This window comes from Taudactylus pleione, unplaced genomic scaffold (genome assembly GCF_031769625.1).
Source record: "Taudactylus pleione unplaced genomic scaffold, aTauple2 ptg000026l, whole genome shotgun sequence".
NCBI lineage: Eukaryota > Metazoa > Chordata > Amphibia > Anura > Myobatrachidae > Taudactylus > Taudactylus pleione.
In genome coordinates this window covers 35,646,074-35,670,433 of record NW_028284428.1, presented here as the reverse complement: position 1 = coordinate 35,670,433, position 24,360 = coordinate 35,646,074, and positions in this window count along the sequence as shown.

Genomic DNA, 24,360 nt, shown 5'->3' with positions numbered 1-24,360 from the left:
TTTTTGAAGGTAGAATTTATCTTTATATTGAAAGTGATTCTTACAGAGTACTAATGTTGCTAGTTCAATCAGAAACTCTGTGGGGATACGCTTGGACGATCTGGTCATTAAAGCTGTTCTCATGGATTCAAGACCTTCCCAATGCGGAATAAGGGTGTAAAGTGACTTCACATCCAGAGTTGCTAGAAAGACATTATTTAAATCACCAATTCCACTCAACAATTGTAGCAAATGGCTAGTATCCCTTAGATAAGTTTCTTGTTGACACACCAATGTTTGTAATTCATGGTCAATAAATATCGCCAACGGTGCAGAACTGATCCATGTGCTGAAATAATCGGTCTGCCAGCTGGTTTTACTGTTGTTTTGTGTATTTTGGGTAGTGTGTACAAAATTGGTCATTTTGGATTATCTACCGTCAGAAATAAAAATTCATCGTGATCAATCCATCCCTGAGTTAGGGCATTGCTGAGCACAACATCCACAAGAGCTTTAATCTCATCTCCTGGTCTCTGGGATACATTAATATAAGTGTTTTTATCAGCGAGCTGTGACATAATCTCTGCATCGTAATCAACCCAATCTTGCACAACCACAGCACCTCCCTTGTCGGCAGATCTGATAACCAAATGTGGATTCTTTATTAAAGACTGCAATGCTTGTTCTTCAATTGGTTAGATTGTTATATATTTTGGGTGCCACATTAGACCTGATGTCATTAGTAACTAGCCTACAAAAGGTTTTAAGGCTGGCATTATTAGTAGATGGGTCAAAAGTGGATGGCCTTTTGAACTTTTTATTATTATTGATAGTCTCACTTTTATTGGAAAAAAATTCTTTTAACCTTAATGTTTTCCCAAATTTGTATAGATCAATAGAGCTCTTCAACTCACTATGTCTGTAAGTTGGAACGAATGAAAGGCCTTTAGCTAATACATTTTATTTGAGTTTCATCAAGGATAGTGCTTGAAAGATTAAATACAGCATTCAAATCCGCCTTCCCCGACGTCTTCTCCTTATGCCCACCCCGCCTCAGGTGTGATCTGCGGCTCTTTCTTCGCTGGGATCGGGAGGGATATGCTCTTGATGTGGTCCAACTTCTAAAAAATGACCACTGGATCATTGCAACCCATAATTGGCTGCAGTATCAGGAGGTAGACAGTGAGGATCCTGATTCCAATGGGATCTGCATAGGTAGTCGTCTAGGAATGTTGCTAAACTGTCTAGATCTAGGCTGTGTATTGTCGCCTAAGAGCCAGCGATAGACAGTATATTTCTGATAATCGGATGTAACAACATTGAGTTTCTTACGCTTAAATGAGATTAAATCCCTTTTGTAAGTCTCAACCTGTGTGTGTAATCGTTCTAACCAGTTAGTTCCCTTATCATCACGTAATGTAGGTACTGTGACAATTTCTACTTGCTCAATCTCAATCTTAACTTTCTGAAGTTCACAGCCAACCTCTTCAATTACGAGCACCAACAGATCCAGTGAACATTTAATCAAAATTGCACACCACCTACTACAGAACACAGGGTTGTTTCTCCCTAAGGTGGGAACATTACAGTCATACTCACGTGCTTCTGGTCCAGCGGCTTTTAGACGTGACCTGACACTGTATCTCACAGGCAGTCTGATACAGCGTGTATTCAGACACGCCAGATGCTGTGGCTGTTTGGGGTCCCCACATGCTAAAACCACACCAGGTAAGCCAGGTCACCACATAACTAATATGATATTTTTGTCCACTTCACCTTGTCACTTATTATACCGTGGTGGTATATTTTAGGTCCTGATGCCTTCAAAGAACCACACTAATTGGGCTGCATTTTTTCTTATATACATTCAGGTATTTGTTGTTTCGTCTTGGTACTCAGTATCATCCACACTATGACTTTGACCATTAGTAATTAATTTCCCTCATATATGTTCATTTTTTTAGATCTTTGTGTCACTTTTTCAGTGTAGTGTAGGTATGCACTTGGTGCACACACATTGGCTTTCTCAATTGGTGTGTTTTTGTATGCTGTGGGTGCACTAATTTACTCATTTGCTTGCACATTGGTGATTTAACATCACGGTTGTTGCTTACAGTGCTTGATGAATGTTCAATCACGTTTGACATATGGGAGCCTGATAGACAGATCATTGTTTGTTTCTTTCCTGTTTCACAGATTATGCACAAAAAAGGTGTGGTTCCCCTCTTAGCGCTCCCCTAACACCACATGCACATAGGTGATAAGGCACAAAAAAGGATAATCACCATAAATCAATTCCACTGGTTATGGGAAAATGTAACACTGTAGATGGATCTTGCAACCTTATATTATGTATAAAGTATGAGTGTTCCTTATCCTCCAATGTTTTCAAATGTTGGTCACAACAGGTCTCACATATGGGGATATAAAAGGAATATAGACATAGTATAGATCCAAATACAACAAAATATATTTAATAATAAGTAGCACTCACAAATTACAGATAAAATTTAACCATAATAGCATCCATTCAACATGACACAGCAGCAGCATGTACGTAATCTTCCTCCTTGGATTCCTTAGATGATATAAGGAGGGCAATAATACCTGCTCCGGATGCAGTCTAATGCCCAAAGGTAAATCAGGTACAGCCAGACCTCTGTCCGTGATGGATGTCGTCCTTAAAGCCTACGCTTAACGCATTTCAGACCTCTTGGTCCTTCATCAGAAGCGTGTTTAAGGCTCAATATTTGTAACATATATATACCCCTCCTAATTGTAATACCATGGTGCTTCAATTACCGCTAATCGGCACTGACTAGTTTAGCACACGCGCAGTCACATTCATATTCCGGAAACAAGATGGCTGTGCGTTCCACTTGACAGGAAGCGGTCATATCATGCGTTCCACATGCGTGTCCTTATTCATTGTATTATTTATTTATGAATTTTTAATTTATTTATGTATTGTTATTCTGATCATGAAATGTGGATACCCCTGAAGATTTTTTATCTACCAATTTTGGAATGCTTGATGTGCAGTATTCCTGGTTATGAAATATATGTATTCGATCTATGTTTGAAGAACTAGATAAATAGACTCTAGATGGCTTTTGAAATATAATAGAATTGTGATTCCTGGATTCATGGAGGCTGTGGAATACATAATATGGCCATTTCCTGTTGAGTGAAACGCACAGCCATCTTGTCTCCGGGATATGAACATAACAAAACCACCACTTCCGGATTCACGGAGGCTGTGGAACGCATGATATGACCGCTTTCTGTCAAGTGGAACGCACAGCCATCTTGTTTCCGGAATATGAATGTGACTGCACGTGTGCTAAACTAATCAGTGCCGATTAGCGGTAATTGAAGCACCATGGTATTACAATTAGGAGGGGTATATATATGTTACAAATATTGAGCCTTAAACACGCTTCTGATGAAGGACCAAGAGGTCTGAAACGCGTTAAGCGTAGGCTTTAAGGACGATATCCATCACGGACAGAGGTCTGGCTGTACCTGATTTACCTTTGGGCATTAGACTGCATCCGGAGCAGGTATTATTGCCCTCCTTATATCATCTAAGGAATCCAAGGAGGAAGATTACGTACATGCTGCTGCTGTGTCATGTTGAATGGATGCTATTATGCTTAAATTTTATCTGTAATTTGTGAGTGCTACTTATTATTAAATATATTTTGTTGTATTTGGATCTATACTATGTCTATATTCCTTTTATATCCCCATATGTGAGACCTGTTGTGACCAACGTTTGAAAACATTGGAGGATAAGGAACACTCATACTTTATACATAATATAAGGTTGCAAGATCCATCTACAGTGTTACATTTTCCCATAACCAGTGGAATTGATTTATGGTGATTATCCTTTTTTGTGCCTTATCACCTATGTGCATGTGGTGTTAGGGGAGCGCTAGGAGGGGAACCACACCTTTTTTGTGCATGATTTGTTGAGTAGTGGGTGTTTACTCTATTGTGTTTTCATCCTTGCTGCACCCCTGATTTTATTGCGCACTCAATATCAATATTATTCTTATACTGTTTCACAGATTGTTTTCCAGTATTCTTCATGTATGACTTGTTGAACTGAGGTCTTGAGAAAGGTACATCATTGTATCGAAACGTCGACCATGATCACAGATTTTATCTTCACAACTGAGATGTTCTAAAGATGAATAAATTCTGAATGTTATTTTAAACAGCGAGGGCATTCTTCCTTTGGAAATTCTCCTCTATATATATAGATTCTTGACAAAGGTCCATGATGTAGGACCGAAACGTCGGATTATATGCTGCTCTTGTAAGCTTTTTTCTAAGGATATATTAAAGGATATTTGTATGAAGCCTGGTGAGTGCTCCCCGGAGTTTTTTATTCTCCAAACTATCTATATATATATATATATATATATATATATACATATATATATATATATATATATATATATATAATGTATATTTCATAGGTTTTCTATAGCTCCACCTGCTCCACCCACAGTCCCTGAATCTATTTTTCTCAAAAATTAGCCCTGACTAGAAGTATATCAAGATTGCTTTTGCATAAATTTGGTCTCCCATTGTCTGTGTCTGGTTAGAGAACCCTTGCCTCTCTGCCAGACATGGATTGAGTTGGGAATTGCTGCCATCTTACACTTGCACCACACCATCAGTAACTTTTTCAAGAGGGTATTACAGAGGCATAGATAGGAAGGGGGCAGAGGCACAGATGGGAAGAGGGCATAGGCACAGATGGGGAAGGGGACAGAGGCACAGATCTTCAGGGGCAGAGGCACTGATGTGAAGTGGAATAGCCATATTCATTTTTTCTTGATTTGGCATGAGCACAGCTACGAAGCTCCACATGGAGAAGCAGATGGATGGATCCCCATTTTTTCTTTTCTGCAAAAGTATTTCTATAAAGTAGCAGATTAAAGTAGCAAATTTTAAGAAAAATCAAAAGGCGTGTCTAATTCGCAGATTCAAAGGCATGGCAAATTTGTCCATATGGGTAGATTTTAGGAAAGGTGTATGTGGAAATATCTGTATGGAGGGGGGCTGAGGCACAAATATATCAGACAGTGAGATTGCTGAGGAAAAGGGGACAGTGAGAGACACTACAGGGGAAAAGGGGACAGTAGGAGAGATAGTAAAAGAGACTGCAGGGGAAAAGAGAACAGTAGGAAAGACTGCAGGGGAAAAGAGAACAGTGAGAGTGATTGCAGGGGAAAAGGGAACAGTAGGAGAGATTGCAGCGGGAAAGGTGACTGTAAAAGAGATTGCAAAGAAAAAGGGAACAGTAGGAGAGACTGCAAAGGAAAAGAGAACAGTAGAAGAGACTGCAGGTAAAAGGGAACAGTGAAAGAGACTGCAGAGGAAAACAGAACAGTAGGAGAGACGGCAAGGAAAAAGGGGACAGTGAGAGTGATTGCAGGGGAAGAGGGGACAGAGTGAGAAACTGTGGGGGAAAAGCAGACCGTGGAGAGACTGCAGCAGGAAGGGGGTATTCTATTATCCCCGATAAGTTGTCAGAGGGGAAAAACTGGATTTTCCCTGTTTTTAAGCTTTGGACAATTCAATTAGAGGTACTTTTTTTCCCCAAAAAATTATCTGTTTTTGGACGAAAACACATAGAATCCATGATAAATTCCCAGACCTGTGTGCAGCATCCCAGAAACATGATAATTATCTGGGATTTTTTTTTCAAAGCCTCCTGAGGTCTCAAATAGGAATCCCTGATGCGGCCGCACTTCGGGGCTCATTGGATAGCCCTGGGGAATCAATTAGCATGCTGTAATTTACCTCAGCTACCTGATTTCCCCCCATAGTAAGAGAGAATGTAGCAGAAAAAGAAACAGTGGCATAGACTGCAGGTGAAAGAGAGTACACAGTAGCTACAGTAACAGCCTTCTTTTGTGTGGTGCCAATGGAAGCAGGGAGGAAGGAGGAGAGGAGGAGAGCTGGGGACAGGGCAACTAAAGAGGCCGAAGAAGGAAAGCTGATCTGCTGGGGGGTTGAGGTGGGAACCAGACTGTGATAGGGATTACCTAGGGTAGGTTCCTGTATCATAATCTGGCCCTTATGCAGGCACTAATGATCCCAGCCTCTGCTTCACATAAGCAGCTTACAATCAGGATCATTGGAGCCACCGAAATCCCCCATCAGCCTGTGCCCCATATAGGTGTACCACCTGTACCTCCCTGATGGCAGCCCTGATGGTTGGAATCAGACAATGTTTTAAATATAGACAGTATTATTTATGGCCATAATATTATTAGAAATAGCAGATTTTTTTTCCTTTTAAAACATTGAAATTGAGGGCTATCTTTACAGAGAAAAATTTATTTTGGGCTAAAAATGATGAACAATATTTTTTGACAATTTCTTATTCGGTTTCTTCAAAGACAGCATATTAGTTAATTGGATTTATAATTCATATTAAATCATTTGAAACACAACAGAAGAAATAAAATATAGAATGAGGTAAAACACAGTCCTGTGATTGATTGTAATAACCAATACAATTGTAAAAATATTGGCCAATATCTATTAAATGTAATTTGCAAAACACAACTTCTAGTACTGGTCAGTGCCTACTGGTCTGTCGAGGTACAAGTGCTCATATTCCAAATAATATATCAATTTGTTTTCGAGCATGTAAGGCGTCTCTAATCTGGATAAGAAGAAATCAATCCATCTAAATTAAATACAGATATGCAGAAACTCTACATCTGATCATTTACATAAGATTGTTTCCATATGAATAATATTCTTCCAAGAATTTTCTTGCCTTAAGTTTCTCAGGATCACAAGAGAAAGCTTCTGGAAAATAGTCATCTTTGTTTTTTATACAGATGATGCAATTCATTTGTGTGAAAAATTATTTTTGTTATGTGAAAGTCTTTTCTACTAAGCACAATAATATAAAAGAAAATAATAAACCAAGAGGCCGGCCAGTGATTGAATTTTCTGGAATGCTTTTCAGTGAAAATAATCATTTTAGTGATTTGGTTGTAATGCCAAAATTCTATTGGTCCTAGAAAAGCCAAACTATACTTTTATACCAATTTGCTTTACTTTTGTTTCAGATTTGATAAATGTGTGGTAAGTTTTGGCTTAACAAATTATCTTAAGTAAGTTTTACCACAAAAAAAAATGTGAAACACAGTAAGAATGCATCATATACTGGCTCTAGATACAAATTCTGTGGTGGAATTCTTAGAACACATAACAGGGGCTCATGTAGGGTTGGAACTATGTCCAGCAGGAAAATAAGCTCAAAAGAAACCAGCTATAGTACTCAAAGCCGAGCTTGCTATTGTTAAAATTGGGGTGACAAAAAGTGTCGGATCCTCCCAATTACCATAAAGGCACTACACCATGCCAACCATGTGGGTTTGGCTTAATTATTTAACATTTTATACAGTTATATTTTTTTCCTGGCACATTACAGGTCTCATCATGCCCAGACTGATTTTAATTGGCTAGTACTACAAGCATACCCATGGCTTAGAAAAAATAGAAACCAATGACAACCAATGACAACTTGCACCTTACAGGGCCCCTATGCGAGTGACTAAGAAGTGGCATATTGCTTCCATTTATAACTAGTGTAATACACTGATGTAGTACCCCACTAGTGTTAGATACGCTGTCAGAGTATTTTATGCTATTAGCGTATTTTTTTCTATTTACAGAAATTACAAAAAATATGTGTTGTATCCTGATGTACCTTTCTTCATAGTAATGACTCATCTAGTATGCTGTTTATGTAGTATTAATACTTGCATTAGTACAGGTAGATACATACATCATCTCCTCATTGCTGTTCTCCTTCTCCTTCCTTTTTCCTATATCTCCACTTCCTGATCACATGTCCTTCTATGCTACATGATCCTTAAAAGGTACACTACATTATCTTACTATTACATGACAATGCACATAAACTATCTATATAGATACTACAATATGCATTTTGCGTAATATGCACAGTCGCAGACAACTTAAGATACAGTACCTGGTGCTCTGCATATTGCACAAATTGTGTATTTGATATGGATACAATTTCCGACAAACTCTACAACAAAAATCATGTCGGTTTCCTATGCAGTTTAAGATCACAAGCCCAATAAAACATTTACTATGCAGTATTTTAATGCAAAATAATGACAGGAGCTACTTGTTTCTTGTAATTAAATTTTATGTTACAAATGTGATGTTTTGAGTAAAATATAATTTGAGCCATCTGAATTGATTACATTACATGTTGAAACAACTTCAGTTACATGTAAGTGTTCATTAAATTGTTGGAATGTTCAATGTAGTCAGAAGGAGTTTTAAACTCTCATGTTACAGACAAGCTTATCTTACACCTATGTGCTGCATGACTGCACAAATGTTAGCACTAACACTATTCCACTTAATCAGAAGTGACATAAAAAAATACATGAATTCTATTGTAAACTATGACGTTGCAGCTTTATAGTTTTATTTCACAGTAAAATGGCTACTAATGGAACTTTTTCAATGATAATTACAGCAGAATATAAAATAACAGGGCAGATTTGAAGCATGGGGAGAGTGAGGGGCACATCTTTGGCACATAGGCAAGTTTTGGTACTAAAGGCACCCTAAAAATGATCTTTGCTTAATATGTACTTATGAAACTTGTTTCTTTTAGGTGACCAGTTCAATTGAGTGCCAATAGCACAGCGCCTCAGTTGTGCAGTTTAAGCTTGTTCCTGGTATCACTGAGAAACAAATAGTGGGATCAGGGATATTAGGGCACTATCCTGAAATTTGTTTGGCAAGCCTCCGCTTTCTCTATTTGACACCGTAAATGGGAAAGAAAATTGCACAAACTGTACCTATAAAACTGAACAAAATCAACAAGAATTCAATCTCACTTCCAATGTGTAATAAACTACTATTACTTACAGATGTGAAGATTGTTTCAGTAAACGTATGAAAAGGGAGTTCACTTGAGTAAATCCGACTTCTGTAGATTAACAATTTTGCTTTTATTCCAACAAACTGTCACACGGTTACAATACAATTGGTATGTGACTTCAACCAACAAGAAAAGAAGAATTCAGAAATTACTTTCAGTTGACATTAGTTCACATAAATAAGCGCAAACACCTTACTATATTTTATTTGACAGGAACCGAACCGGAAACCGCTTGGGCGGCGTTCCTCCAGAACCCTGTAAGCTGCAATGGTTAGTACATTGACCACCCTATGAAATCACATAACATTGGACACTCAATAAATATCAACTCTATATATGGCCATTTACTGAACTTATCTTGAGCTACAGTCATTTATCTATTAGCCTAACTAACCTTATAAATATATCTAAACTGGTATATGAGCTCACTACTTTAGTAACAGTCCAGCGCTATTCTCACTTTTATGCATGCAACGTTGCCCGGGTTGATGACTCTGATGGAGGCTATTTTATATACTAGATAAGACCATGTTCTTAGTTAGGAGTTGCAATTTATCCAATCTCAATTTACGTCTCCATTGTGCTATTTCTCTCTCTATCTCCACTGTTGTAGCAATTTGGCTGGCAGTATTTCTTAATAGGGTGCCTTCCAGTGTTACTTGTGAGTACTGAGGGGAGCGGCTCTGGTACTATAAGGGTGGATGGTAGTTAGCTGCAGTCTTACAGACTTGAGGCTCACAGTCTACCTGCTGACTGATTGTCTGAAGCTTTCACAATGGATCCGGTGTCTCCATCTGCAGATTATCGCGTCTCTGGCTGCCGACTGCTGCCAGGTAGGTGTGCAGGTCTGGTCCTCTTTGTTACCTCAGGACTGCAACTGCCAACTGCTGCTCCCTGCCAACTGACCCCTGCCTGACACTGGTCATGTGACCTGCTGCTCCTGACCTCTTCAGCAGCTGTAGAGACTACTGGGAATTGTCTACCTATATAATGCCAAGTCGGACATAATAACTCACATAGTGGGGTATTACATATGCACATAATTAAAACGTGTTATTTATTTACTTTTCTCAGTCTAATCCCATGAGACCACTCAGATTGATGATGTGTGTGGTATATCAAGGACATGCTGCTCATTCCTGTAAGTAGCAGATGACTCAAGAGGCTGCACTCTGGGACTGATCTTCTTTGTTGGTTTGCAGTGCAAGAATTATATATTCAAAAAGAACAATTATAAATGGATGTGCTATTCCATTTTATATTGTCACAGTCACTACTACCTGCACGTCTCCCAAACATGCTAAAAACAATAGTAAAGAAACAAAAACAAGAACAAAAACATAACACAAAAAGTGTCCCACTATGCAGTCCTAAGACTGTAAGATGCCTATCCTAGAACACCAGTGTATAATGAATACTTGTCTACTTTTTGGTTCTCACCTCCTGCTGATACCAGAGGGGAGGAATAAGGGGCATCATCACATACCCCACCCACTTTGCAAGAAGAATGGGCGAGATCCGGGAGGGTAGCCTACACTTCCGGGAGTCTCCTGCAGAGTAGTCAGGTTTGATACAGTGTAAAATGAAAGCCATGTCTCACTTTAGATTTTGATATATAATTTTCAAGTGGTTAGTGCACAAATCACTGGTTTATAATTTGAGCTATGCATACTCATTCACCTTGGAGATCTACAATCCCCGTCATATCATGCTTTACATAAGACTTATAATACATTTTTGTATTGCCAACTTTAGAGTAGATGCACAAGTGCTCAAACTTTTGTCTAAAGTACAGAAATAATATTTCATTTTGTGAGACAGGATTATTTACAGTATATCAGATAAACATGAGATTATTTAAATGAGATAAAGATGAAGAAAGTGTAATAGCAGAGATGTCCCCTGGCGAATACACTACAAAAGGACTAACATTCTCTCTGAGGTACTAGAGATCAGGGGGCCCATTTATTAATGATCGCATTTGCAATACGATCTGGACATGGTATTACCGCCCATGATCGCGTTGCAAGATGCGACCATAGCGGCGGAGTGTATCATTTGGCACATGCAGGGATACGGGCTCCGAAATGCAGCTTTTCCCACAAGACCTATCATTGCTGCTTTCACGGGCTATTTAGCAGCAGCAAAAGGTTACACTTCTGGATAAGACCCGCCAGCAGTGTTACTGTGTATGAGTGAAGTGAGTTCAAGCTTGCGCACAGAAAGGGGCAGGGAACTGAACAGATCTTACATCGCAACCCCGGCATCTTTCCCATTGGAAGGAGCGGGGCTCTGGGAACTAAAACTGGGTACACATTAAACTATATGTGTACCCAGCAAAGTGACGGGCGACTCCCCTACCGACGGGCCTAAATATCGGGTGTCCGGGACACATTTGACGATCTGGTGCCCAACTGCCTGATATGTTGGCCCCTGCCGCATCCCACTGCATGCAGTCGTCAGCCGCAACATCAGGTTGAGCTGCATGTAGGGCCGACCTGATCATGCGGCTGATGACCAAACGGGAGAGCGCGATGGCCAATATAGTGGGTACACATGAGACGATTTTGATGATATGTTGGCCTATCCGAAATAGTCTAATGTGTACCCAACATAGCACTATCTAAATATGGCATCAATTCTGGCAATCAAATTGAATGAACTGAGTGATGCTTAAGTGGAAGTAGGCATGATGCAATATTTTCATTTATTACACCACCTTCAAAATTAGACGATGATTGTTTTTATGGGATTTTATATAAACTATAAATGCACTTGCTGGCCAAGCACTTCTACACATCTGCACATTTGTTAACTCATCCAACTCAATCTCCAAAAATTGTGTCTGCAGGAATGGAATCGTAAATATTGATATATTGGCAGTCACAATATGTTAAAATGATAAATCAACACTCTTAAGTCACAGCCTAGACATCCATATGGCTATAATCAAAATTTCTCTGTGATTTCTATTTTTTTTACCAAAATTACCAAAATGTCTCATCCATAGAACTGGAAATGAGAGCCAGTATTCTAATCAAGTTTGCTCAAAAACTCAGTATTTATTTGCAGTGAATTCCAGTGAGTAATAAATAATACAGGACTCTTATAAAATACCTGTGCAGTGATAACTTGTGAGAAAACTTGTTTTTCCCTGCTGTGAAATCATAAAAATACTTTTGTGGCCGTATCACCTAATGTAAGTAAGCATGACCAGGCCTCCTTAAAAAACAAAAAAATATTATCTGCTAAGCTGCAAAGCTGCATAACGCACTCCACAGGGGAGTGCCATGTGCCCCTCAGTCAGGGGAGGGGGCACGATCATTGTGATCACTCCCCTCCCCGCACAGCCAGAGGATCAGAGGCAGTAGCCTCCTGGTCCCACTGCAGGTCCCACTGCAGCTGCTGTGTGCTAGACTGAAGATACATAGGCTGCTGCCACTGAAAGGTAAGGGAGGGGGGGGAGGTGGGTGAGCTTTGGACCAATTCCCCTCCATCAAATCCAGGCACGAGTAATTATTACCCATCCCCCTTCATTTCGGCGCTGCTGCATGGATTTGTAAGGTAAGTTGATTCCATGTGCAAAGGAGCAAACTCATAGAGATTGTCATCTTGTCAGACATAACAGAACCCATGTGACAGACAGCTGATCATGCGATCGCCAATAAAGTGATGAAAAAAAAGAATTGAAAATAAATGATTAACATTGTAATATTTATTTTTAAGAAATGGAAAAAAAATGCCTAAAACATAGCAAATCTCCAAGAATTTTAGAAGCCAAATAAAGAAATATACTGTATGTATAAATTCGAATACATCAGAAAGTAGCTAAGAAAAGAATGACAAAAAATATTACTGTCCCAACATAATGTCCATAAATAATATGTAACTTGACTATTGTACTAAAAGAAAACCATAGCTGTTCTGAAGTATAAAATACAACATTTACTTGGGATAAAGCAAAAAATTATTCCAAGCTAAACTGACACAATGCAATAAGTAGGTGTTACTGCTAGTCATGAATGTCATTCTCACCCTTGTCTACACAATCCACTCTAATACATCTTATATAAAATTCATGCCCACTTAAAATAATAACATTTGGAATTATGTTAAACATGACTAAAGCCTACCATACACAGATGTAAAGGCAGTTCACGTGTCCATGGACACCACAACTCTCAGCTCTGTATTACATGTATAGTTTCTAGACATTTACTCCATCTGACCTCCCCTATATGAACCACAATTTGGCTTTAGAGGCAGCTGCGTAAACCCTGGTTAAAACTCAATGCCAGTGCTTTTGCAAGAGTATTTATATTAATCTCCAGATATATAAAATAAAGTCCTCGGTTTGTTCGTTCGGGCTAATCTCTTGAACCACTGGACAGATTTTTATGTGGTCTTCACTATTCTATACAGCATTAATCGAGGAAGGTTTTGATGTACAAATCATTCATCTGTGACAAAAGGAGCAGGGAAGTCACGATTTTAGTGATGCAAATCAAAGAAAAAAAACTCATGCACCAAGCTGCTGTATAGTAGCTGAGTAGGGTGCTGAAACAGCAAGAGAGCATCTGAAATTGAGCCAATCAGAGATAGCAATGTGCCCTGTTGCTCATTAGCAGCCTAGAGAGGGGAGTAGGTCATGGACTGAGCAGGGTCACATCTGAGGTAAAGAGGGAGTGAGAGACAGCCTCCATTGAACCCATGAAGATGCCCTGATGCAGACACAATAGCCAGGAAGGAGTCAGGAATTTAGTAAAAACACATAACCATCGGAACACCATCAAATTATTTCCATTTGATGGTGGCAAATATCGGACCGCCATTATCAACTGGTAAAAACGCTACCATCGGAACAAAAACATTGATGGTTAGTAACCATTGGATTCTGATGTCCATCCTTACGCTGAACCTGCAGGCAGACTCCAGCCACTACTCCTCCACCGTGAAGTTCTCCCTCTTCAGCGTGATATTCCTGCCCAGCCACATGCCCTCTGTGAACATGAGGCACCTCCCATGGAAGTCAGCACTGTTCTTGGACAAGGACATCATGGCAAAGAAGCTCATCAGGAAGCCCAGGAAATACAGGGTACATTGTGCAAAGAGGACTTTACTCATCACCATGTTCGGCAGCTGGGGAGTGGTGCGCATGGAGGCTGCGGGAATATGCACAGGTGCCCTAGCGATATGCTGCTGTTAATGTTTACGGTAGCTACCATACAAATCTCTCATCCATGATCCTCCCTCCCAGCACATCCCAGTGAGTGGGCCCCACTGCCCAGCCAGATGCAGGGAAGCAGCAGTGGGGATTGTGGTGACACTGGTAAGATGCAGGGGGCAGGAGTGAGCAAGGAAAACAAGTTCCAAGAATATGCATATTCTAAGAAAAGAGTGTGTAACATTAAAGGAAGCTTGCATGGACATTCAGATGTCTTCGATAAAGCTATTTCCGTTGAAGGACATCGATTATCGAGAAACAGTTAAATGCTGCTTTTCCACCCATTCCACTATTAAAGACAAGGAAGACACTAAAGTATGTTTATTTCCAGCTAAGGTCTCTTAAATTTTTTCCGCCTCAAATGACTGTACTCACGGCAGCCATCAATAATTGCAAGGCCAATTACAAATAAAACAGGCAGGGCCCCCCTCCGACTCAAGTACACACAGGTTATGAAGTTGCCCCAAAGTATTAACATGCACCTCATACCTCACAGACCTCTTTACTTGATAAAACATTGGACCTCATTCAGACCCGGTCGCAAGTGCTGAGTGCTTGCAACCGGGACGATGTTTATGCCTGCGCGCGCGTAGCGGCCGTACTGCGCATGCACAAGCCCCGGAGCGAGAGAGAAATTCACTCGCTCCGGAGCTCACTACAAAAGGGGCGGCTGTCGATGTTGATCGACAGCTCGACCCATTTTGTAGGCGTGGCGGGAGGGTGGTTTCACAAAGGAACGCGGGGGGGTGGTTCCTTATGGAACGCCTACCGTTTTGTAGGCGGCCGCACTGACATCAGAGCAGGAAGCTCCCTGGGGCTTGTGGCTGCCGAGACCCAACCTTAGGGTCTCGTTGCAAGCCCCGATGTTCGTAATGGTCTTGACCATCGCGACCATCAATCTGGTCGGTCGCTAAAGCTGTGGGTGGTAACCCACAGCTTAGCTAGCGACCAGGAGGCCGCACTTGAAAAGTCAAGCTGCCACCCTCATTCAGAGCGAGCGCTTGCTTCTTGCGACCGCCTCTGAATGAGGGCCATTGTGCTTACCTGTCATCTTTTGGATCAGTTATGTGGTGTTGAACACTGTTTTTCCACACTATTTTTGATTGGCAGCCACTAGCAAAGGGGAGCGGAGTAAAATTGACAGTTAGGGATGGGGGTGGCATAAAGGTCAGAGATGGTGAAGGGATCAGAGAAACATCTGAAGAGAGGTCGTCAGAGGAACACATCAGAGAGGGTGCCAGAGCCACTCATGGAGAGTTAGAGGCAGAGGCACACTTGGGGAAGTGGGGTGCCAGAGGCACACATGGGGAGGAGGAAGACAAGAGGCACACTTGTTGAGGGGGAATCAGAGGCACACTTGGGGAGGGATGGGGCAGAGGCATACATGAAGGGGCAGAGGCATACTTGGGCAGGGAGTGAGAGGCACTATTAAAGAAGGGGAGTGAGAGGCACACTTAGGGTGGGAGGGGGTCAGAGGTACACATACTGTAGAAAACGTCTGTGCTCCTCTATTTACTGTAGAAGCAGTGAGTATAGCAGGCAGGACAGGGAGCAGTGGAGTTGTACAATAATGGAGAGTTAGGGCGGGTTACAGGAGGAGCCGAAAGTTAGGAGGTGGAGGCAGTTTCCAGACTGAAACCTCTACTCACCTATGAGAGGGGGTTCTGAGTCACACGACTCCTCTAGTGACAGTGTCTGAAAGGGCAGCCCACAGCGACCGATGATCCCGATAGCAAATTTCCTATTTCTCACAGTCATCTGCCTGTGAATAAGATGCAGGTCACAGGAGGGATCATTAGAAAAAAAAAATTTTCCTGTCACCCACCAACAGCATTCCGAAGTCCCGCTTATTCACCTTTTATCTGCCAGAACCATCAAATCGCTCCATTCTCCTCTCTTCCCTGGTTGTCTGAAGCTCCGGCTCCTGGCCATCTGAAGCTCCGGGTCGCCGAAGCTCTTCCCCTGTCTATTCACCCCAACCCCACCTTTGGCAACTGAATTGGCTGACAGAAGCCGGGCACTGAAATAATAAGAAAAGTCAATTCTGTGCACAGGAGGGAACAGGGAAAAATAAGTTGTGCTGTACTATGCAGTCCTGGAGAGATTCCAGCATATAAATGTCTCATGTAACTGGTCACCCTGTGTCTACTTTATTATCAGTAGCAGAGGTGATGACGATTCATGCAAGAGGGAACATTCATGGTCCACAGTGCATGCGGTTCTGCTATCAGAGATAATTAGCCTTTCTTGACTGGTAAACTCATATAATTTCCTGAAATCCAAAAGATCTTCTACATTCAGCCAGAAATGCATAAAGGGTGGGAATATGCATAGTCCAATTCTGCTGTTACTTTTTTAGGGCTAATGTATACATCTGTATAAATATAAACCTTTATTGGTTATAAAATCATCTGATAGTCCATACTTTTATCATAGCACTCACTCTATATATTTTGACTGGTTTAAGTTAGGGGTGAGCGGGTTCGGATTTCTGAAATCCGAACCCCCCCGAGCCCCCCCGATCCGAGGCCGATCCGAGTCAGGCTCAACTTTTCCCACCTGACTTGGATCTGAAAACGAGGCAAAACGTCATCATCCCGCCTTCCGGGTCTAGCGGGTTTTGGATTCTATATAAGGTACCCGCGTCGGCGCCATTTTCTCACTCGTCTGTGGACAGTGAAGAGGGAGGGTGGGAGTTAGGGCTGGCTGGGCTGTGTAGTGTAGTGTAGTGCAGTGTAGTGGGGTGCTGTGCTGTGCTGTGCTGCTGTTGGCTATAGGGGCTGTGCCCACTCCTCCAAAGTCCATAGGGGCTGGCTGTGTTGTGCTGTGCTGCTGTTGTCCATAGGGGCTGTGTCCACTCCTCCAAACTCTATAGGGGCTGGCTGGGCTGTGTTGTGCAGTCAGTTGTCCATAGGGGCTGTGTCCACTCCAAAGTCCTGTGCAGTGTCCCAGTCCTAAAGGGGTGCTGTAGTGTTGTCCAGGGGGTGCTCTGTCCATCAGTAGCCACATGTGCATCAACAAAGTAGCGCCAAGCATGCACCTGTGTCATAAGTAAAGGGCCAGCTGGCTTGACCGTTAAAGGGTGCTGTAACCCCCAAAATGCACTCCAAACAAAATAAAAAAATATTTTCTGTGTTTGTGAATTGTGGGCCTGATTCAGAGCCGGACGCTATTTGCGTTCGCTCATTCAGAAAAAGGGGCCGGATATTTAAATTGAGCGCTCGCTCTTTGTGGTCTGTTGACGCCTCTATGTCTGAGCGAGTGAACGAAACATGCGCTCGCTATTTTGTAAAGATGCCCCCTGGTCGCTCGCATCCTATGTCATGTCCGCTATTTATTTGATTAATCGAGTACATCGAAAGGCATCTGAACTGCTCGCAGTGCTTGTGGTAGGATTTTACTACCGCAATCTTGCGAACAGTTCAGACTAAGAGACAACCAAGTGACGTGGCCGATGACGCTGCTTTGTTAATTATGCACACCCTTAAAACGCCCGTTTTGACTGTTTGGCATGCCTGCGTTCGGATCTCCACTCCCCGTTTTCAAGCACCCTCCCCTGTTACCACTCACAAACGCCTCATCCTTTCACTCAAATTAGCAGGCACTCGCTATTTTGCGAGCGCTCGATTTCCAACCACACTGACTGGTTGGCGCATGCGCATTACGACCCATATGCATGCGCAGTTGTGCAAACATCGCTCGGAGCGAATGAGCGGCCGCTTATGAGCGGCTATGAAACAGGCCCCGTGTGCACTGTGACCGCACGGTTATCAACAAAGTAGCGCCAAGTGTGCACCTTTATCCCATAAGTAAAGGGCCGGCTGACTTGTCCGTTAAAGGGTGCTGTAACCCCCAAAGTGCACTCCAAACAAAATAAAAAAATATTTTCTGTGTTTGTGAATTGTGTGCACTGTGGCCGCACGGTTATCAACAAAGTAGCGCCAAGCGTGCGCCTGTGTCATAAGTAAAGGGCCGGCTGGCTCATCCATTAAAGGGTGCTGTAACCCCCAAAGTGCACTCCAAATAATATATTTTTTTTCTGTGTTTGTGAATTGTGTGCACTGTGGCTGCACGTGCATCAACAAAGTAGCGCCAAGCGTGCGCCTGTGTCATAAGTAAAGGGCCGGCTGGCTCGTCTGTTAAAGGGTGGTGTAACCCCCAAAGTGCACTCCAAACAAAATAAAAAATTATTTTCTGTATTTGTGTGCGAAATGTATGCGCAGTAGCCGCACGTGCATCAACACAGCAGCAGCGCCAAGCGTGCGCCTGTGTCATAAGTGAAGGGCCGGTTCGGACATCTGGTCCGGACTGAAGGATGTGCCAACAATTTCTGACATGTCTACTGTCACTGGATATAATACTGTCACCACTGACAGAATGGTGCAGGAATTATTTTCTGTATTTGTGAAATGTGTGCACTGTGGCTGCACGTGCATCAACAAAGGAGCAGCGCCAAGCGTGCGCCTGTGTCATAAGTAAAGGTCCAGCTGGCTTGTCCGTTAAAGGCTGCTGTAACCCCCAAAGTGCACTCCAAAAAAAATAAAAAATTCTTTTTTTTTTTCTGTCTTTGTGAATTGTGTGGGCTGTAGCTGCACCTGCATCCGCAAAGCAGCAGCGACAAGCGTGCGTCTGTCAAAGGGTGGTGTAACCCCCAAAGTGCGCTCCAACCAAAATAAAACAATCTTCTTTTCTGTGTTTGTGTGTGAAATGTATGCGCAGTAACCGCACCTGCATCCTCAAAGCAGCAGTGACAAGCGTGCGTCTGTCTGTTAAAGGGTGGTGTAACCCCCAAAGAGCGCTCCAACCAAAATAAAATAATCTTCTTTTTTCTGTGTTTGTGTGTGAAATGTATGCGCAGTAGCCGCACCTGCATCCTCAAAGCAGCAGCGACAAGCGTGCATCTGTCTGTTAAAGGGTAGTGTAACCCTCAAAGTGCGCTCCACAAAAAATAAAAAATTCTTCTTTTTTTTTCTGTGTTTGTGAATTGTGTGGGCTGTAGCCGCACCTGCATCCTCAAAGCAGCAGCGACAAGCGTGTGTTTGTCTGTTAAAGGGTGGTGTAACCCCCAAAGTGTGCTCCAACCAAAATAAAATAATCTTTTTTTCTGTGTTTGTGTGTGAAATGTATGCGCAGTAGCTGCACCTGCATCCTCAAAGCAGCAGCGACAAGCGTGCGTCTGTCTGTTAAAGGGTGGTGTAACCCTCAAAGTGCGCTCCACAAAAAATAAAAAATTCTTCTTCTTTTTCTGTCTTCGTGAATTGTGTGGGCTGTAGCCGCACCTGCATCCTCAAAGCAGCAGTGACAAGCGTGCATCTGTCTGTTAAAGGGTGGTGTAACCCTCAAAGTGCGCTCCACAAAAAATAAAAAATTCTTTTTTTTTCTGTCTTTGTGAATTGTGTATGCTGTAGCCGCACCTGCATCCTCAAAGCAGCAGCGACAAGCGTGCGTCTGTCTGTTAAGGGATTACATTGGTGACAGCATCCAAGTAGGCATGTCAGACAGTCCGTACCTGTACTGGCAGGAAAAAGAGGCATTTTTGGAGGCCCCTGTACAAACTGGCTCTATTTGACCTGAGTTGCCCCCCCTCCAGTGTGTACTCTGAAAGAGTGGTTAGTGCAGCCGGGAACCTTGTCAGCGAAAGGCGTAGGAGGTTGCTTCCACAAAATGTGGAGAAGATGATGTTCATAAAAATTAATTATCAACTCTTCCAGGGAGACCAGCCTCCAGAACGTACAGAGGGACCTGTGGTTGTGGATTCCAGTGGGGACGAATTAATATTCTGTGAGGATGAGGATGTACACAACACTGAAAAGGGTGAGGAATCGGTGAATGAGGTGGATGAGGACGACATCTTGCCTCTGTAGAGCCAGTTTGTGCAGGTACAGATTAATTGCCAGCTTGTTTTGTGGGGGCCCAAACGAACCAATCATTTCAGCCACAGTCGTGTGGCAGACCCTGGCGCTGAAATGATTGGTTTGTTAAAGTGTGCATGTCCTGTTTATACAACATAAGGGTGGGCGGGAGGGCCCAAGGACAATTCCATCTTGCACCTCTTTTTTTCTTTGCATTATGTACTGTTTGGGGACTAGTTTTTCAAACTGCCATCCTGTCTGCCACTGCAGTTTCACTCCTAGATGGGCCACGTGTTTGTGCCGCCCACTCGTGTCGCTTAGCATAGTCATCCAGCTACCTTGGTGCAACCTTTTGGACATAAAAACACTATTGTGAGGTGTGAGGTGTTCAGAATAGACTGGAAATGAGTGGAAATTAAGGTTATTGAGGTTAATAATAGCATAGGTGCAGAAAAACCAACACATTGATTTTAGCTGTTTTTATGCTTTTTTTCAAAAAAATACAGATCCAAAACACAAAACCCAGAACCCAAAACACGGAAGGGTGGTTTTGGCAAAACCAATCCAGATCCAAAACACGAAGAAAGATCCAGATCCAAAACCAAAACACAAAACATGAAAAGTGGCCGGTGCACACCCCTAGTTTAAGTATGTTACTGTTTGTAACTTTGTATGGTGATCAGTGCTGTATATATGGGATAATTGCCAGTGAACATATAAAATGCATATGTAATTTCAATTGTCATTTTCTGTATTGTAAATCGTAATACCATTTTTGTTTTATAGCTTGCAAGGGTCATAGGTATTATTATTACTTTATGTATGAAGATACTACTATAACTCTAAAGAGTACTGTTTTTCATCTGGAACAAGCAGGAACTCAGTTGCTGAACTTCTCATTAACTATGACATAATGTCATGGGCCAAAATGTATTTTCCATAAGATAAGTTTTATTTCAAAGGCCCTTTTGAGTGCCTTCTTTTTTAATACTATATATATGTATACATATAATACATATATAAGTATACTGTATATAATATATAATTGTTTTTCTATAGATCCACCCCCAGAAGCTCCACCCACAGTTCCTGAACCTATTTTTCCAGAAAAATAGCCCTGCCTGTACGTATAAAGCGCTTTAGTTGATGATCTAACAGAATCAGTATGATTTACCGCTGGCCGTTCTAATCCCGGCAGCGGCAGCTCGACAGAGGAGGAAATCCTGATCGTCCCTAAGGTAAGTACAACTAACCTAATTCTACCCCCTAACCCCAACCCTCTCTTAGGGGTGCCTAACCATAACCTCGCCCCCAATTGCCTAACCCTAACCCCCCTCTAAGTGCCTAAACCTAACCCCTCCTTCTCCGCAGTCTAACTGTAAGTCTCCCGGGGGGGTGCCTGCCCCTAACCCACCCTTACCCTAGCCTAACCCTAACCTCCCAGGGGGGTGCCTGACCCTAAGTGCCCCCCCCCAGGAGCCCCCTAACCTAAGCCCCCCCCCCGGCTGTCCGCGCCCGGCTTACCTTTGATCGGTAAGCCGTGTGTCTGACTCCAGGTGTAGGACTAATGACAGGCATCGGGATCTCGACGCCTGCCATTTGACACTAGCCGGGATTAGAAAGTCGGGAAGCCGGCGGTCGGCATTGCGTCCGCCGGCTTCCCGGTCTAACTACTGCCTGTAGAAATATATGTTAGTACTATGGCTTGCTGCATTTTCACCCTACACACAAGCAGGGCCGGTCTGCCCATCTGGCACTTCTGGCAAATGCCAGAAGGTCCGATGGCCAGATGGGCCAGTCCGGCGTTAAACCCTGACCGAGCAGCTCGGTCTCCTGGGGCTCTGCTCAGCCGGATACTGACAGACGGGGGCATACCGCAAGGCCCCCCGTGACTCGCAGCACGCCCCCATGAGACATAACTACACCCGTTTTGTGGCGAGGTAGCTCCAGTCCGTTCCTGCACACAAGTAAGCTACTTAATAAACTTTCTGTTATGGTACAAGTTCATATTTTCTGAATACAACATAGTGATGCTCATATGTTTTCTTTTAAGCACACTTTAAAAGTCTAACACATTCTTATACAGATAATTTACAGCATTTTAGAGAAGGTGCCAAAATAACAAAGATCTATCTGCATAGACAATGAAAGGGTTTCAGTTATTTTCTGGCCCAACTGTTCATTCTCTGTCTGTGAAGATTGCATACAGATCTGATCTATTCCTGTGTCTGGCAGCCATATACAGATACTATATACTGTAGATCAGAAGTTAAGATATGTGTCAACTAGAACTTTTGAGCTGGGAGTACTGGGAGTAAATTTCAAACATGATGGTAAAATGATTTTAGCTTATACACATGCATACACTACACTTATGTATGTTTTGTTACAGATTAAAGTTCACCTTTTGAGATTATTTTTGGCATTGCAAAATGCAAAATTAGCATTTTAGTGGTTGTTACTAGGGGTGTGCACCGGCCACTTTTCGTGTTTTGTGTTTTGGTTTTGGATCTGGATCTTTCTTCGTGTTTTGGATCTGGATTGGTTTTGCCAAAACCACCCTTCCGTGTTTTGGGTTCTGGGTTTTGTGTTTTGGATCTGTATTTTTTTGAAAAAAAGCATAAAAACAGCTAAAATCACAGAATTTGTAGGTTTTTCTGCCCCTATGCTATTATTAACCTCAATAACCTTAATTTCCACTCATTTCCAGTCTATTCTGAACACCTCACACCTCACAATAGTGTTTTTATGTCCAAAAGGTTGCACCGAGGTAGCTGGATGACTATGCTAAGCGACACGAGTGGGCGGCACAAACACGTGACCCATCTAGGCGTGATACTGCAGTGGCAGACAGGATGGCAGTTTGAAAAACTAGGCCCCAAACTGTACATAATGCAAAGAAAAAAAAGAGGTGCAAGATGGAATTGTCCTTGGGCCCTCCCACCCACCCTTATGTTGTATAAACAGGACATGCACACTTTAACAAACCAATCATTTCAGCACCAGGGTCTGCCACACGACTGTGGCTGAAATGATTGGTTTGTTTGGGCCCCCACAAAACAAGCTGGCAATTAATCTGTCCCTGCACAAACTGGCTCTACGGAGGCAAGATGTCATCCTCATCCTCCTCATCCACCGATTCCTCACCCTCTTCAGTGTGTACATCCTCATCCTCACAAAGTATTAACTCGTCCCCACTTGAATCCACCACCACAGGTCCCTCTGTACGTTCTGGAGGCTGGTCTCCCTGGAAGAGCTGATAATTCATTTTGATGAACATCATCTTCTCCACATTCTGTGGAAGCAACCTCCTACGCCTTTCGCTGACAAGGTTCCCGGCTGCACTAAACACTCTTTCGGAGTACACACTGGAGGGGGGGCAACTCAGGTAAAATAGAGCCAGTTTGTACAGGGGCCTCCAAATTGCCTCTTTTTCCTGCCAGTACAGGTATGCACTGTCTGACATGCCTACTCGGATGCTGTCACCGATGTAATCCTCCACCATTCTGTCAATGGTGACAGTATCATATGCAGTGACAGTAGACATGTCAGAAATTGTTGCCAGGTCCTTCAGTCGAGACCAGATGTCCAAACTTGGTCCTGCCTGCCCTGCATCACCGCCAGCGGGTTGCTTAGGATACCTAAGTTTTTTCCTGGCAGCCCCAGTTGCGGGAGAAAATGAAGAAGGAGCTGTTGACGTCTCACGTTCCGCTTCTGCTGACAGTGTGTTCACCAGCAGGTCTTTGCACCTCTGCAGGCTTGTGTCAGCCGGAAAGAGAGACACCACATAGGCTTTAAACCTAGGATCGAGCACGGTGGCCAAAATGTAGTGGTCTGATTTCAACAGATTGACCACCCTGGAATCCTGGCAAAGCGAATGAAGGGCTTCATCCACAAGTCCCACATGCCGAGCGGAATCGCTCCGTCTTAGCTCCTCCTTCACTTTCTCCAGCTGCTTCTGCAAAAGCCTGATGAGGGGAATGACCTGAATCAAGCTGGCAGTGTCTGAACTGACTTCACGTGTGGCAAGTTCGAAGGGCTGGAGAACCTTGCACAACACGGAAATCATTCTCCACTGCGCTTGAGTCAGGTGCATACCCCCTCCTTTGCCTATGTCATAGGTGGATGTATAGGCTTGAATGGCCTTTTGCTGCTCCTCCATCCTCTGAAGCATATAGAGGGTTGAGTTCCACCGCGTCACAACCTCTTGCTTCAGGTAATGGCGGGGCAGGTTCAAGAGTGTTTGCTGGCGCTCCAGTCTTCGGCACGCAGTCGCTGAATGGCGAAAGTGGCCTGAAATTTTTTGGGCCACCCAAAGCGTCTCCTGCACGCCC